The sequence below is a fragment of the Pongo pygmaeus genome, chromosome 19 (genome assembly GCF_028885625.2).
Source record: "Pongo pygmaeus isolate AG05252 chromosome 19, NHGRI_mPonPyg2-v2.0_pri, whole genome shotgun sequence".
Classification (NCBI taxonomy): Eukaryota; Metazoa; Chordata; class Mammalia; order Primates; family Hominidae; genus Pongo; species Pongo pygmaeus.
In genome coordinates, this window is record NC_072392.2 from 52249022 (window position 1) to 52266529 (window position 17508).

The 17508-nt window shown below is 41.8% G+C and overlaps 1 long non-coding RNA gene across 1 annotated transcript; it reads left to right on the top strand.

The window, feature by feature from the left end:
- Positions 1-5010: 5010 nt before the first annotated feature.
- Positions 5011-16401, top strand: LOC134738634 (uncharacterized). Its single transcript, XR_010124511.1, has 3 exons — positions 5011-5089; positions 15442-15660; positions 16317-16401. It is a non-coding gene; the product is annotated as an uncharacterized LOC134738634 (long non-coding RNA).
- The last annotated feature ends 1107 nt before the right edge of the window (positions 16402-17508 follow it).

The window sequence follows — 17508 nt, forward strand, 5'->3', positions numbered from 1 at the left end:
AATACAAAAAATTAGCTGGGCATGGCAGCGTGCACCTGTAGTCCCAGCTGCTGGGGAGGCTGAGGCAGGAGAATGGCATGAACCTGGGAGGCAGAGCTTGCAGTGAGCTGAGATTGCACCACTGCACTCCAGCCTGGGCAACAGGGCAAGACTCTGTCTTTAAAAAAAAAAAGATTGAAAATATTTCTTCCTAGGTGTAATAAGCATACAGAAATGTTCATTTTTAAATGAGAGATGATGTATATACAATTTAAAAAAAGGACTTCGAAGATTGTGCAAATAGAATTTTCTTATTGCTAATTATAGACATGATGTTATCCCATTTGTAGTTGGGAAAAAAATGTCTGTTTAATGATTTAATAAGATTGTATAATCTTTACATTTGCATGGAATTTGAATTTTTTTATAGTCATTTTTATCTAGTCTACACCAATTAGATGTGGTACCACCGACTTTTAAACACCTCAAATAACTCTCACCTTCATACTTAATTATGCAATGGTACAAGTGTTTTAAACAGAAATGTGTGATGCTTTTTAGTAATGCTTGGAAAAATGCATGAGTCTAATAATGACATTTCCTTTAATTTTTAAATTTTTTTCTTTATTTGCTCTATCAAATATGATGTGCAGGAATTTTTTCTTATTGAACTGCAGAGATAAATTTTTAGAAAACTGTATACCTTAATACTGATGGTATAAGATTAAAAGTCTTCTTGCTTTTCCTAGTGGCATAAAGTAGCACTTCAAATATTTACCTTTCTATTCTTCAGTGGTGCAATCATGGCTCCCTGCTTCCTAGAACTCATGGGCTCCAGCAGTCCTCCTGCCTCAGCCTCCTGATTAGGTCGGACTAGGCACACGCCACCATGCCTGGCTAATTTCTTTGACTTTTCTCTAGAGACAGGGTCTACCTGTTTCCCAGGCTGGTCTCAGACTTCTAGACTCAAGTGAACCTGAACCTCCCGCCTCAACCTCTCAAATTGCTGGGATTACAGGTATGAGCCACCACACCTGGCCTGAATTTCTTTTGTGCCACGGTACTGCAAAATGTCATTATTAGGGGCAGCTGGATGGAAGGCGTAGGAGGACACTATAGTGCCTTTTCAATATTTCTGCATATCCAAAATCATTTCAACAGGAAACATTTATTTTAAAACATGAAGGGTGATTCTGGTGAGGGCTCAGAAGAGGAGAGCTGGACAGAATGTTGGTAGCATATGGAGTGGGTCAGGCAAGGTGTCTCATGCCTGGAATCTTAGCACTTTGGGAGGCTGAGACGGGAGGATTGCTTGAGGATGAGAGTTCAAGACCAACCTGGCTAATACAGGGAGACCAAGTCTCTTAAAAAAATAAAAATATGGAAGGGAAAAGTCATTCAGATTAAGTCTCAGATGGCAATGAAGAACATGATATTGGAAACTGGAGGAAAGGTGATGCTTGTAAAGTGACTAAGAACTTGGCCGCATTGTGCTCCTAGTGTTTTCTGGAAGGCAGAACTTGCGAGTGATGAACCTGAAATTTGGCAGAAGAAATATCTAAGCAAAGTATTGAAGGAGCAGCTTCATTCTCTTGAATATTTCTAGGAAAATGAAAGAAAAGAGGAATGGTTTAGAGACAGAACTTATAATCAAAAGGGAAGCAGAACTTAAAAATGTGGGAAATTTTTAGCCTTCTCAGCCTGCCCATATTGAACAGACAAGAAAGTGTGTTTGGGAGAGAACATGAGGGTGTGGGTCAGGAGGCCTGCATGGATCAGGGCTGTGCTCCTCACCAGGACGATGGAAGAGCGACCCTGAAGGCATTGTGTAGACCGCTCAGGCTGCACTCTCATCACAGGCCCATGGTGCCAGGGCACTGACAGCAGTGCGGTTTCCAAGGAAGGCCCTGGGGCACCCTGAGGACCTTGGGGCTTGCTGCCAAGCACTCCCTGAAGTCACTGGTCCCCACATTCTGGTGTGGCACTGCTTGACTGCACCAAGTGTTGCTTAATGGGCTCCTGTCCAGGGGGGATGTGATGTCACCGCTCCAGAGGACACAGGCAGAAAACCCTTTGGCAGCATCCATGTGGTGCTAATTCTGCAGGTGTACAGATTTTGCTTTTCCCTTATAGAAATGGTGGAGCCAATGAAGAAATTAGCAGGGATGGATGTAGAGCTGACAGCTGAAGAAAGAAACTTCCTATCTGTTACATACAAGAATGTGATTGGAGCTACAAGAGCCTCCTGGAGAATAATCAGCAGCCTTGAACAGAAAGAAGGAAACAAGGGAGGAGAAGACAAGCAAAAAATGATTGGGAAATACCAGCAAATGGTTAGACTGTTGTACCACAGTCCCCCCTTATCCACAGTTTGAGTTACCAGTGGTACAGTACAATAAGATATTTGGAGAGAAAAAGAGACTATGTTCATATAACTTCTATTAGAGTATGTTATAATTGTTCTGTTATTAATCTTTTACTGTGCCTAGTTTACAAATTAATCTTTACCATGAATGTCTATGTATAGAACAAAACATAGTATATATAAGGTTTGGCATTATCCATGGTTTCAGTGTATCCACTGGGGAGTCTCAGAATAGATCCCCCTCAGATAAAAGGGAACTACTATATTTTCAAGAAAAATGATTAGTGTTTTTGGTTAAATTTGTTCCATTCTTCTTTTTATTGAAAGACTCAGGGTTTTCTTTTTTATCCAATGTCATAGTTTTTAATCTTTAGGTTTTATACAACATAAATTGTCAGGGGGAAGGAAGTTGTTGTCACCTGAATATGTCCTAATTTTTGCCTTTTATTTTTATAGTTTTAGAAAATGTCTGTGAAAAGGGAGGCTTGTTTCTTTTTAGTGTCTGGCTTAGTTCTCAGGGTATGTCTGTCAGTAATTTGGCCATAGTCATTGGCATTTGAGGTCACAGCCTAGTACTCACTTGATGGTATATGTAGTACACATTTTATATCTTGGTAGGTTATTATCTTTTGCTCTCTTGGATTAGGCTACAGAATATTTCAGGGCAGAGGTGAATAACTTTTTCTCCTGGAAGCTGCAGTAGTGGGCAAAAAAAAGTGAGACCCTCTCCCTAAAAATAAAGTTGTAAGCTGGGGTTGATGTTACCATTACCATGAAATGTGTTGGGTCAAAGAATTTCGATGACCAATAGACAAGTTTTGTGTCCTGGAGGAATGAGGAAGTGAGAAAGTTGAAAGTGCTGAAGAAAGAAGTCCATGAGCTACACTGTGGGACTTGGGCTAGCTAGGAAAGGGAAGCAGGAAGCAAAGAGAGCAACTGATACATTGGGAGAAGATGTGAAAAGTTCCAGTCTGGATGTCTTAGATGAAGGGAGGGAGGGAGGGAGGGAGGGAGGGAGGGGGGGAGGGGGGGAGGGAGGGAGGGAGGGAGGGAGGGAGGGAGGAGATGTCTTGATGAGTCCCTAAGTAGAAACAAGAAGAGAAAAAGAACTAAAAGAGGAAGCCACAGCCAAGAGTGGAGCATTACAGTGTAAGACTTCTAGTATGGAGCAGCACAGTTAGGGGTATGGACATGTGCAAGTCTTGGAGTAGAAAGCAAAGAACTCTGTTGAATGGAACGTGGCCACACCATACCTTGGTGTGATCTCAGGTATTGGATAGGTTGGCTGTAGATAGTCATTGAATGTAGGAGAATGCCCCAGAGAGCTGTTGATGACAGAAACTGAGAAATGGAATGTAGAATATCGGCTTGTGAGGAGGAAGGATTTGGAGTAAGTAACAGGAGAGCAGTCATTGAGTATGTGAGGAGCTAGGAGAACATGGAAACCTTTCGTCTCCTACAGCAGTCTCTATCTGAAAAGTCATCATGGAGATAGTTGATTCAGAAAACACTTTTGCTTAGCTAAGAAAAGAATGCAATTATGGAAGAAAGAGTGGGAGAATGTTTTACAGTGGAAAGGAGGTTCCAGGGGCATGAGAGGAACCTAGAAAGGTTCAATGGTAGTACCATGTGTTCATAGAAAATAGGAAGCAAGCAGCCGGGCACAGTGATTCATGCCTGTAATCCCAGCACTTTGGGAGGCCGAGGTGGGAGGATCATGGGGACAGGAGATCGAGGCCATCTTGGCTAACATGGTGAAACCCTGTCTCTACTAAAAATACAAAAAATACAAAAAATAAAAAAAATTAGCGGGGCATGGTTGTGGCGCCTGTAGTCCCAGCTACTCTGGAGGCTCAGGCAGGAGAATGGTGTGAACCTGGGAGGCAGAGCTTGGAGTAAGCTGAGATGGTGCCATTGCACTCCAGCCTGAGGGACAAAGCAAGACTCCGTCTCAAAAAAAAAAAAAAGGAAGCAAGCTGGGTATGTGCGTTTAGAGGTGCTGTACATTTTCAGCATTATAAATGAATAGAGATGAGTGGCAATAGTTTTTTTGGTCCATAGATTTTTGGTATCTTAACTAGTTTTGGATCTCTTCCACTAAAGGGATTGCCTGTTCAACGTTGTTAGGAATGTAAGTACTGAAGGCAAACTGCCTGGGTCTGAATTTTGTTCTGCCACTTGCACCCTGCCTGGCTTCAAATCCTAGCTCTGCTTATTAAGTCCTTTTAAGGGGATGATCTTTGAGCAAATGTCTTAGGTTCTGCTTTCCCAAGTAAATGGACACAATAGTTGCTACCTTGTGAAAGATTCATGTAATTGACCAGCGTTTACCAAGTAGCATCAGTGTTCAGTTTCAGTCATTGCTGATTTTGTAGTTGGATTGTGAGGGGGTGTTGGGGTAGGGGGTGGTGTGTGTGTAGCACTTAGCAGAAAGCAAAAGATACTTTTGATAACTGAGAGGCAGCTTTTCTCTGCCTTTGTGTCAAAAGGGAAGAAGGGAGTTTGGAGAGGGATACGAATTCTCTTTAATACTAAGTTCTCTTCCTCAAAACCAGAGGTAAATAGAATGTGTAATAAATTTACAGAATTTCTAGACTGAAACAGTCTGATTTTTTAAAATTTATTTTTATTTTTTCAGGTTGAGACTGAGCTAAAGTTAATCCGTGGCGACGTTCTGGATGCACTGGACAAACACCTCATTCCAGCAGCTACCACTGGCAAGTCCAAGGTTTTCTATTATGAAATGTAGGTTCTATACTAGAAAGGAAAATGTAACATTAAAAGTTGGCCTTTTTAGAATCATGACTTTCTTCTATGTAGGTTTCCAACTTTTATTTACGAATAATTGTTTAATGTTAGATGGATAGTTGATTTTGGAATAAAAAGATGGTCAGGCTATTATAAAAATGCATTAGCTTTTGCTTTACTTATTTATATTGCTTTGCTTTCATGGGACCTCTCTCATTCCCCTCCCCCAAACAGCCACACATTGCACAGTGCTGGCTGAATGTTTCATGTAGAAATTTTATTTTATGATTAATACACTTGTGCCATTCCTTGGAACCACTTGCTTGTTTAATTCCAGTCTATCAAGCGATAGTTTTGTTGATATTTAGAGGCTCCTCAGTTAATTTCTGTGGGATTTTTGATTATATTTAATAAGGAAAATAGTATGAAATGTCTAAGAAAAAAATGAAATGAAGCCAAATATTCTTGAGAGTGTTTAAAATTATTGAAGTACACTTGTTAATTGTTACATATATTTTTGTCACATATTTTATATTATATAGAACAATTTTAGCTATTTTACTTTAAAACTCATTGTTCCTGGTTTAAATCTAGGAAAGGGGACTACCACAGGTATCTGGCAGAATTTGCCACAGGAAATGACAGGAAGGAGGCAGCAGAGAACAGCCTGGTGGCTTACAAAGCTGCTAGTGATATTGCAGTAAGAGAAATTTCACCAGTGCATCCCATTCACTTATGTCTTGCTCTCCATTTTTCCATATTCTCCTGTGAAATTCTGAATTTCCCTGACCCTGCCTGCAGGTAAGCTGTGGGGAAGAACACAAGCTGTCAGTGTGAAAGTGAAGGATAGCTATTTGAGTGTTCCATCTTGTTTCTTGGGACTGCCTTTGTAGGCTTGGCTGCGTAGTAATTCTTACGGCTCTTAGTTGAAGCTGCTTTGTATTAAAACAGACCTATCTCAACCCAGTAGCACAGCAGTCAGGATAATTCTTTTGATGTGGCATATGGTTGTTGTTAGTAGACTGAAAAGAAATCTAACATGTTAATATAACTAGAGGAAGGAAATGAGAGAAAATTATAATAGAATTATCTTAATTTTTGTATATTAGTGTTCAGTCTTTGGGGGCATGTTTTTAATAGTTATTCTCCTAGCAAACATCATTTTATATTTTCTGTTTTAGCATAAACAAGTTTCATTCTTACTGATATGTGTTAAATTGTTCCCCCTTTTATACTTCAGCTTGTTCCCAGTTTTTGATAATGTAGATACAAATTTAAGGAATATTTATATGTACATAACATTTTACTTTTAAAAAGTTGTGACAAAATATACATACAATTGATCATTATAGCCATTTTGAAATGTGCAGTTCAGTGGCCCCAAGTACATCAACAGTGTTGTGTAATCACCACCACTATGTGAAAACTTTTTCTTCACTCACACAAAACAAACTATAGCCATTAAACAATAACTCTTCATTTCCCCCTCCCCAGCTGCCAGTAACCTCTATTTTACTTTGTCCCTATGAATTGGCCCATTTTAGATACCTCGTAGAAGTGGGATCATATAATATTTGTGCCTTGTAGCTGTCTTTATTTCAGTTAGCATAATGCTTTCAATGTTTCATTAATATTAAGCGTGGATCAGAGCTTCAGTCCTTTTTATGACTGAATAATAATCCATTTTATGTATTTTTCACACATCATTTAGCCATTGAACTTTTGATGGACAGTGAGTTTCTTTTCACCTTTTCCTATTGTGTGACTAATGCTGCTATGAACATTGGTGCACTATTTGCTTGAGTTCTTGTTTCAATTCCACCTGGGAGTGGAAGTGGAACAGATAATTACTTTTTTTAAGACACGGGATCTTATTCTGTCCCTGCAGTGGTGCAATCATAGCTCACTGCAGCCTCAACTTCCTGGACACAGGTGATTCTCCTGCCTGAGCCTCCCAAGTAGCTGGCACTAGAGGCTCGTGCCACCATGCCTGGCACATTTTTAAATTTTTTTTGTAGAGGCAGGGTCTCACTATGTTGTCTAGGCTGGTCTTGAACTCCTGGCCCAAAGTGATCCTCCTGCCTCAGCCTCCCAAAATGCTGGGACTACAGGCATGAGCCACTGCACCTGGCCTTTTTGCCCATTTTTGAATTTGTTTTTTAGTTTGAGTGTTTGGAGTTCTTTATCTATTCCAGATAGTAATCTCTTTGTGAGTATTTTCTCCTGTTTGGTAGGCTGTCATTTTGCTTTGTTGATATTGCTTTTTTTTTTTTCTTTTTGAGATGGAGTCTCACTCTGTCTCCCAGGCTGGAGTGCAGTGGTGCGATCTCAGCTCACTGCAACCTCTGCCTCCTGGGTTCAAGCGATTCTTCTGCCTCAGCCTCCCAAGTAGCTGGTACTACAGGTGCGTGCCAACTCACCTGGCTGATTTTTGTGTGTGTGTGTATTTTTAGTAGATGGGGTTTCACTATGTTGGCCAGGCTGGTCTCGAACTCCTGGACTGAAGCTATCAGCTTGACTTCACCTCCCAAAGTGCTGGGATTATAGGGATGAGCCACTGCACCTGGCCAAGAAGAAAAATTATCTCTGTTTGCCTATTGATTTTCTGTGTAAAGAACCATAAGGATTCTACAAAAAATTGTTAGAGCAAATAAACCAATCCAGCAAAGTTACAAGATTCAAAATCAACACGCAAAAATCAGTTGCATTTATATACAATAGCAATAAACATTCCAGAGAAAAGAATAGCATTATAGTAGCATCAAAAAGAATAAGGCACTTTAGAATAAGTTTATCCAAGAAGGTGAAAGACTCATACACTGAAAATGATAAAACCTTGCTGAAAGTAATTAAAGAAGACATAAATAAATGAAAGACATCCTATGTTTATGAAGGAGGACTTAATATTGTTATGATGTCAAGACTATCCAAAGCAATCTACAGATTCGATGTAATCCTTCTGAACATTCCAATGGCATGTCTGATTTTCTTTCTGAAATAGAAAACTTGTTCTAAACCTCATAGGGAATTTCAAGTCACCCTCCCTGAATAATCAAAACAATTGTGAAAAAGAAGAAAAGAGTTGGAGAACTTGGCCGGGCATGGTGGCTCATGCCTGTAATCCCAGCACTTTGGGAGGCCAAGGCAGGTGGATCACGAGGTCAGGAGATCGAGACCATCCTGGCTAACACAGTGAAACCCCATCTCTACTAAAAATACAAAAAAATTAGCCAGGCGTGGTGGCAGGCACCTGTAGTCCCAGCTACTCGGGAGGCTGAGGCAGGAGAATGGCGTGAACCCGGGAGGCAGAGCTTGCAGTGAGCTGAGATCATGCCACTGCACCCCAGCCTGGGCAACAGAGTGAGACTTCTGTCTCAAAAAAAAAAAAAAAAAAAAAAAAAAAAAAAACAGGCCAGGTGCAGTGGCTCACACCTGTAATCCCAGCACTTTGGGCGGCCAAGATGGGTGGATCTCTTGAGGTCAGGAGTTCGAGACCAGCCTGGCCAACATGGTGAAACTCCATCTCTACTACAAATACAAAATAGCTGGGCATGGTGGCATGTACCTGTAATTCCAGCTACTCAGGAGGCTGAGGCAGGAGAGTCACTTGAACCCAGGAGGCAGGGGTTGTAGTGAGCCAAGATCACACCACTGCATTCCAGCCTGGGTGACAGAGTGAGACTCTGTTTCAAAAAAAAAAAAAGGAAAAGAAAAACCGAAAGCTGTGATACTGGCATAAGGACAGACATCGAGATCAATGGGGTGGAATAGAGGGCCCAGAAACAAACCCTCATGTCAGTGGCCAGGTGAGTTTTGAAAAGGGTGCCAAGATGTGCTGGGCACAGTGGCTCACACCAGTAGTCCTAATACTTTGGGAGGCTGAGGCAGGAGGATCACTTGTGGTCAGGAGTTTGAGACCAGCCTGGCCAACATGGCAAAACCTTGTCTTTAACAAAAATACAAAAATTAACCAGGCATGGTGGCAGGCACCTGTAATCCCAGCTCCTTGAGAGGCTAAGGCAGGAAAGTTGCTTGAACCTCGGAGGCAGAGATTGCAGTGAGCCGAGATCGCACCACTGCACTCCAGCCTGGGACCCAGCGAGACTCTGTCTCAAAAAAAAAAAAGAAAAAGAAAAAGAAAAAGAAAAAAAGAAAACTATACATTTTATTACATGTATACATCTGTCTTTCATATACTTGTAACTCAGAAAACCATGCTTTCACAAATATAATAATAGAAATACAATAATATTGGCAATCATAACATTCGTGAAACTGTAAAGAATAAACTGGCCAGATGCTGTCTCTTACACCCTAGAACCCAGGATCTATTCAAAGCTTCTCTTGGTTGTATGAACTCACTTCATGGACCTGTCATAAGGCTCAAAAGAGATACTGTAAACAAAAGCATCTTGTAAACTGCATAAGCCTGTAGATACGCGGTTCATCTAAATCTAGGCACTTTAACGACTGATAGCTGCCCCCCCAGAACCTCCTTTCTCGATTCTTAACATAAACAACTTACATTTCCAAGTCCAGTTCAAAAGTTACATTCTTGGAAGCCTCCGCGTCCCTCCTGTCTATCCAGGCAGAACTAATCCATCTACACTCTAGTATTATGTTCTCATAACTCTTGGCTCTTCACCAGTTCATTCAAGAGTGTAATGAGCAGTTAAAATATGTCAGGCATCATGCTATGCACTGGAGAAAAAATCTTAAATGTGTAAAGCTTACAAAGCTTTTTCACACACATTATCTCATTTCATACTTTAAAAATATCCCATAGGATCATGATTATGTGTTTACAATTTCTCTAACCAGAATAAATTCCCAGGGGGTAGAGACTAAGTGTGATTCATCTTTGATTCCCCAGAGTCTAATGCAGTGTCTGGCACCCAGAAGACACCCATTAAGCACTTGATAAATGAATGAATAAAGGAGTAACAGGCACTTGTTCGATTACTAAAATATCAATCAGGGTTGACACTGAAATAATCTTTCCACAAAGTTTCCACAGGGGAAAGGGGAAAAATACATTATATTATATACAAACACATCTGGGGAGCGAAAATTCCTCCCTACGGCAGAGCATCTCCAACTCAAGTTTAACTGTTTAACAAAGCCACATAGCAGCTGAAGATGGATTTGATTTTACTACTGGACTAACAAGCTCTTAGTGAAGAACAATGAGTTCTGCATAAAAGCTCCTATGTAGATCCTTGGTAAAACTGGACACTATTACACAAATATTAAAAAATTAAATATTAAAATAAACACTTAAAGAGCTTCTGCACAGCAAAAAAATATATATATATCATCAGAGAGAACAGGCAACCTAGAGAATGGGAGAAAATGTTTGCAATCTATCCATCTGAGAAAGGTCTAATATCCAGGATCTACAAGGAATTTAAACAAATTTATAAGGAAAAAAAACAACTCCATCAAAAAGAGGGTGAAGGGTATGAACAGACATTTCTCAAAAGAAGATACTTATGTGGCCAACAAATATATGAAAAAAAGCTCACCATCACTGCTCATTAGAGACATGCAAATCAAAACCACAATTAGATACCATCTCATGCCAGTTAGAATGGTGATCATTAAAAAGTCAGGAAACAACAGATGCTGGAAAGGATGTGGAGATACAGGCATGCTTTTACACCATTGGTGGGAGTGTAAATTAGTTCCGTCATTATGGAAGACAGTGTGGTGATTCCTCACAGTGACCAATTTAAATTATATTTTACATGTAATAAAACAATTTTCTATGTACAAAAATCAAATAAAGTCTCATAAAGCAAACACGCCTCCATTTATTTCCCACTTTTTGCACAAAATTGGATTTTCACTGTAACTGAGGTGTGCTAAATGCATGGTTAAGCTAGTGTCAGCATCATCTTCCTATAAATTACAGATGCCTTCTGTGAGCAGGTGTCCTGCAGACTCATGTATGTTGTATTTTGAAATCTACTTTAGAGGATATTTTAAGACATTTAGAACCAGAAATACCATTGGACCCAGCAATCCCATTACTGGCTATATACCCAAAGGATTGTAAATCATTCTACTATAAAGACACATGCACACATATGTTTATTGCAGCACTATTTACAATAGCAAAGACTTGGAACCAACCCAAATGCCCATCAAGCATAGACTGCATAAAGAAAATGTGGCACATATACACCATGGAATACTATGGAGCCAGAAAAAAGAATGAGTTCATGTCATTTTCAGGGACATGGATGAAGCTGGAAACCATCATCTCAGCAAACCAACACAGGAACAGAAAACCAAACACCACACGTTCTCACTCATAAGTGGGAGTTGAACAATGAGAACACATGGGCACAGGGAGGGGAACATCACACACCAGAGCCTGTCAGGGGATGGTGGGCAAGGGGAGGGATAACATTAGGACACATACTTAATGCACGCGGGGCTTAAAACCTACACGACAGGTCGATAGGTGCAGCAAACCACCATGGCACACGTATACCCATGTAACAAACCTGCACGTTCTGCACATGTATCCCAGAACTTAAAGTATAATTTAAAAAAATTTTCAAAATAAAAAATAAACAAAGTCTTGTTTTGGGGTAATATTAATTTGCGTTACCACCTATTTCAACATGGCAGACAATTGTACCATCTGAGACAAACGGAGCTTTGACATGAAATCTTAAAATACCCCATGAATGGTGGCCAGGGGCGGTGGCTCACACCTGTAATCCCAGCACTTTGGGAGGCCCAGGCGGGCAGATCACTGGGTCTGTAGATTGAGACCATCCTGCCTAACACGGTGAAGCCCCGTCTCTAATAAAAATACAAAAAATTATCGGGGTGTGGTGGCAGGCGCCTGTAATCCCATCTACTCCTGAGGCTGAGGCAGGAGAATGGCGTGAACCCGGGAGGTGGAGCTTGCAGTGAGCCAGATCGGGCCACTGCACTCCAGCCTGGGCGACAGAGCCAGACTCCATCTCAAAAAAATAAAAAAAAACAAAAAAAACCCATGAATGGATTGATAGACAAAAAGCAAAAAAATCCAATGCTACCAGCTCTCATAAGCTCAAATTTCAATTCTCTACTGTACAAAAATCCCTGGTATAAGTGAGAGATATACTTCAAGATCTTTGCATATTCCAAAGTTTACGGCTGTCACTGACAGAGAGCTTCTTCCGTAAACTTCCCACGTTTGCACTGAAGAGCACTGTGTCTGGGGACTATGGTGTTTTCTCCTTGGTGTAATATTTCACAAAGAGACAAAGAATACGTATGTGTGTAAGTGAATCATTCATGCTAGTTACCACGTAAATAACAACGAGCAGCAAATATGAAGTTAAAAGTAAAGTTGAAGTGTAAATGCTGCTGTCCAGATGGGTGAGGCTTACTCATCCGCCAAGCGACGTCCTCAACCTCGCCTCCACCGCACACAGCGTTCAAGTGTCCATCTCAACAGAACGTCCGCATCATGAACATTTACTGTTCATAAATAGTCGAGAAAGCTAACATCAAATTCTTGAATGCCAAGAGTCTACAAATTATTCCATTCACAGATGTTATAATTGGATTTTTTTTTTTTTTTTGATACGGAGTCTTGCTCTCACCCAGACTATAGTGCAGTGGCACGACCTTGGCTCACTGCAACCTCTGCCTCCGGGGTTCAAGCAATTCTCCTGCCTCAGCCTCCCAAGTAGCTGGAATTACAGGCACGGCCCACCATACCCGGTACTTTTTTGTTTTTTTAGTAGAGACGGTGTTTCACTATGTTGGCCAGCCTGGTTTTGAACTACTGACCTCAAGTGATCCGCCCACCTCAGCCTCCCCAAGTGCTGGGATAACAGGTGGGAGCCACCTCACCTGACTCTGATCATTACTTAATTAGGATAAAACCATTCCTGAGAAAGGTCATTCCGTTCTGATGATAGTATCTCTCATATTTTTCAAATACTGTCATTGTTAATAAGAGTTTCACTCCACTAAGGCTACCCTGGCATCAAACGTATTTCAGATCTGGCCAGGCCCGGTAGCTCATGCCTGCAATCCCAGCATTCTGGGAGGTCGAGGCGGGTGGTTCACCTGAGGTCAGGAGTTGGAGACCAGGCTGGTCAACATGGGAAAACCCCATTTCTACTAAAAATACAAAAAATTAGCTGGGCGTGGTGGCAGGTGCCTGTAATCCTAGCTACTCGGGAGGTTGAGGCAGGAGAACCCCTTGAACCTGGGAGGGAGAGGTTGCAGTGAGCCAAGATTGCACCCCACTGCACTCCAGCCTGGGCGACGGAGCAAGACTCCATCTCCAAAATAATAATAATAAAATACAGTGAGGTGGTTTTTTTGTTTGGTTGGTTTTTTCTGTTTTTTGTTTTTTTTTTAACGAGTCTCGCTCTGTCGCCCAGGCTGGAGTGTGGTGGCGCGGTCTCGGCTCACTGCAAGCTGCGCCTCCCGGGTTCACGCCATTCTCTTGCCTCAGCCTCCCTAGTAGCTGGGACTACAGGCGCCCGCCACCACGCCCGCCTAATTTTTTGTATTTTTAGTAAAGACGGAGTTTCACCGTGTTAGCCAGGATGGTCTCCATCTCCTGACCTCGTGATCCACCCACCTCGGCCTCCCAAAGTGCTGGGATTACAGGTGTGAGCAACCACGCCCGGCCCAACACAGTGAGTTTTAATAGACAGTCATGGTCAGGTGACATTCATCTATCTAGTCCTACACGCCATTTTGGCATCGAAGGGTTTCACAGGGCTGGAGTCACTTAGCTCTAGGTGCACAATTCTAATGTATGAGTATACTTTTCTATTCTAAAGCCGCAATGGGCAAAATGGGTTGGTGTAATTTTAGAATTCATCTTCTACATATCAAGCACTGTAATAGGTAAACATTTTATATGCATCCTCTCTAATCTTTGCAACATTCCACAATGTAAGGGTTATTTTACCCATTGGAAAATCACTGGAAAGTCAGAGGATTTAAGGCCATTGCCCCCAACATCTACAGCCAACACCAGGATTTGAACCCAGATCTCTCTGGTTTCAAAACCCTGCCCTAATCATTTCACTATATTACCAATCCAAGGAATAAATAAAGTTAAGGTATCTTAGTCAGATAAAAGTGGTAAATTAGACCAGGCATGGTGGCTGATGCCTGTAATCCCAGCACTTTGGGAGGCCGAGGAGGCAGATCACGAGGTCAGGAAATCGAGACCATCCTGGCTAGCACGGTGAGACCCCACCTCTACTAAAAAAATACAAAAAATTAGTCGAGCGTGGTGACACACACCTGTAGTCCCAGCTACTCGGGAGGCTGAGGCAGGAGAATCACTTGAAGCTGAGAGGCAGAGATTGCAGTGAGCCAAGATTGTGCCACTGCACTCCAGCCTGGGTGACACAGTGAGATTCCATCTCAAAAAATTTTTAAAAAATGTGGCAAATTAATGAGAGGAAAATTTAAAAAGTTAACCCCACAAACCAAGAAATCTATTTATGATTATGTTTTCTGTAAGAGACAGAGTCTTGCTCTATTGTCCAGGCTACTCTCAAAGTCCTGACCTCAAGCAATCCTCCCGACTCAGCCTCCTGAGTAGTGGGGATTATAGGCATTACAGGCATGAGCCAATGCCCCCAGCAAGAAGTCTGTATGTTCTTATCATACATGTGACTAAACAAAATTATACTTAAGAAACTGACAAATCATGGTAATATTTTCAATATCACGACTACACTGAAACCCTGCCAGAGGTATTTTTAAAATGTCAAGGATTTTTTTGATTTATTTTATTTTTGAGACAGTCTCCCTCTGTTGCCCAGGCTGGAGTGCAGCAGTGAGATCTTGGCTCACTGCAACCTCTACCTCCCGGGTTCAAGCGATTTTCCTGCCTCGGCCTCCCGAGTAGCTGGGATTGCAGGCACATGCCACCACACCTGGCCAACTTTTGTATTTTTAGTAGGGACGGGGTTTCACCATGTTGGTCAGGCTGATCTCGCACCCTTGACCTTGTGATCCGCCCACCTCGGCATCCCCAAATGCGGAGAATACAGGCGTGAGCCACCGCACCTGGCCAAAATGTCAAGGATTTTTACGCTGATGTGCTTAATGTGCCCAATCTGCAATTCTGGTGGTAATCAGTGACATACCCATAAATCAGAGAGTACTTCTATGAAAATAATCACAGCCTACAAATATGGATAAAACTCCTCAGCTTTACCTCTTAGATGGTTCTAGACAGTTTCAGAATTCGTGCCTCTTTCTTCAACTCTCTCATTAATTTTATTACCCTTGGCAGTAAAATAATCTTGCCAATTGCTTTCCCTATGAAATTGTGAATGAAAATTCCCATTTCTCTTTGCTAGGTCTTGTTAGCTGCCATCTCTGGGAAGGAGAAAGTGTTTTTATAGATACGCATGGCAAGGACAAATAATGGAGCTGAAATGCAAGGGTGGATGGCAAATAAATTGCATCTTGTGAACTACCTCCAACTAATTTCTGCCTGGAGCACTGTGTTTAAAAGGATTCCTAGGCCACATCTGGAGGGATCCGGGAAAAAAGAAAACAAAAGAGATGTAACGAAGGTAAGTGGAGAACCAGTAAAGTGTAGTGCTACAGTAGCCTACGGTTTCAAGGACAGGAGATTATAATATCCAGTCAGGCAGAGCAGCAGTCAAACAACATGAAGAAAAATGTCCATGAGACTTGGCATGCAGGAGATCACTGATGTGCCTATTGACAAGTTCAGTAATGTTGTGAGGGAAGAAGTCAATGGGCTAAAGTGGAAATGAGTGCTGACACAGAGACAGCAGGTGAAACCAGAGACAGAGCCAGTGTACCGGATGGCTGAAGTCGAATACTTATGTAGCAAATGGGGATAGAGACACCTGTCCCACGGATGTATTGGCCTTCTCAGGACAAATATTCCATCCCCTGAAAACCATAGGAAACGGGTAAAGAGGGATACTCCTATAGGTCAATTTATAGAAGAGAGCAAAACCATAAATTCTCGATGAAGTAGGAGCTAAGAACCTCTGTATCAGGTGAAGAGACAAGAAGGTCAAGATGGGGAAGGGGGAAGGAGAAGATTTGCTAAAGATGTTGAAGAGAATGAGAGAACTAAACAGGGCTGGGTGAGCAAAAGGCATCAGGCAAGGCTGAGTACTCAGATGAGGTTGAAAATACATAATAGTTACTTTAAAACAGGGTTAATCTGTATGACTAGGTGCTTTTTCTTTAGCCCTCAGATACAGAAGTAGAACAACAGATTGTGGATTGGGCTGGCATTTTGCCAGGATACAGCAGGAAGACGGGGGCACAGGAAAGGCCCAATGTTGGGAGTATTTCTGTTAATCTCCTATGAGATCCAGGCTGGCTAGGGTAACAAGGTAGGTTATGAGAAGAAAAATACAGACAAACTCATGAGACTGCAGAGGCTTGGAAGGAGAAAATGTGTTGGGTGACAGTGAGATGCAGAAGATTTCTAAGGTGATACACCTGTAGAGGAGAAGGTGGAGGTCCCAGCCTGGGGAAAAGGTGGCTAATCTGCCCCTGGTGACGACCACTGGCATTAAAGGAATCCAGAAGAGATGAGGCTTTTTCTCTTCGTGGAAGTTATCTCCTTGTCCAAGTTTCTCTTCACCACTGAAAACCTCTGAAAGTTGTCAATTTCATTAAGGTAGATTCAGAAGACCTATCTGATTCCAAATGACAAAATGCTTCTAGAGAAAAAGCACATACGTCTGGTCAGATAATGCGTGTATGACTTCGGACAAATCATAGCATTTCAGTGTTTGAGGTAATCTAGTCTGTCTGTCCTCTTTATTCCTTAACTCTCCATCTGTACAGACAGAAACAATGTAATCAGCCACATATCTTGTATAAAATAAATATGAAGAGGGAGCCAATTATAAAGGCAGAAGTTCTTGGGGTGAGGGGAAGAATTTTAAAATACAAAATTAACTAGCTACATCTTCAAGAAGAAAAACATCAGGGAGTACTGAAAGAGAACAATTGCAGAAAGGAAGAGAAATTAACATGAACAGCAACCAAAAACCTTCTAAGAATGTATCAACAGTCCAGTGGAAAAGGAATACTCACCGTGATGACACCTTGATCTTGGACCCATGGCCTCCAGTACTGTGAGACAGTAACATTCTGTTGTTAAAGGTGCCCGGTCTGTGGTACTGTAAAACAGCCCTAGGAAACTAACACAGGACTTGAGACTCCAGTTGGATGGCAAAGGCAGACTCAGCCCAGGTCAAAGCCGTCCCCTTGAAGTTTCATTTTATCCCAAGCTCTTTCTGGACCCTGGAATTTAGCCTCCCCTAGGCCCTGCGTGGAAGGACAGCTGAACCAGGTTTTAGATAACATGTCTAGAAGAGTGAGCCCCTAGTGTGTGCCCGGCACTTCCCCCACAGGATCCTCTAGCT